This window comes from Phalaenopsis equestris, unplaced genomic scaffold (assembly GCF_001263595.1).
Source record: "Phalaenopsis equestris unplaced genomic scaffold, ASM126359v1 Scaffold203213, whole genome shotgun sequence".
Classification (NCBI taxonomy): domain Eukaryota; kingdom Viridiplantae; phylum Streptophyta; class Magnoliopsida; order Asparagales; family Orchidaceae; genus Phalaenopsis; species Phalaenopsis equestris.
This window is the reverse complement of record NW_018222855.1, coordinates 20310-20970: the sequence shown is the minus strand read 5'-3', so window position 1 is coordinate 20970 and position 661 is coordinate 20310.

Genomic DNA, 661 nt, shown 5'->3' with positions numbered 1-661 from the left:
TAAAAAAAATTTAGAGTAAATTAAAAGGAAATTGAAAATTTGAAAAAATCAAAATAGTAAATTTCGGGCCTTCAACAGCGTCATCGAGATAGTGAATTTCGGGCCTTCAGCGCCGACAGCGCTAGCATGGAAGCCGACTGCGCCTTCGACCAAGAGAAGTAATAACCCATTAATTCACAATTTTCACCACAAAACCTCCATTTTTACCCCTAAAGTCACCTTCAACCTTTGGTTTTCACAATTAGGGCTTGATTTTGGGTAGATTGATTTTATCTTCTCTAGGTAAGAGATACACTTCAAAGTAAATTTTTTTTATTTTCACCAAAGATTTCTCTCACATTGACTAGATCCAAAATTTTGAAATTTTATGGGAGATTTTTAAAAGATGCTTTGGTGAAAAACTCTTACTTAGTGGATTTGAGTTTAAAGTGGTTTACATTTTTTATTTTCAAAATTTTGGGATTTATTCGAAATTTTTATCAAAATTTTCTAGATTTCCTATGACATCTAGATCGAGCAAAAGAAAAATAGAATATGACGAGCAAAAGTTTGTTAGCTTTAAAGCTAGTGCTCGATTTCATAGTTTTCGAGAAAATAAGAAAGTGATTCTGGATCGAGGTTTCAAAAATCCGGGAGGAGAAGTTGAATGATTGATTATCAG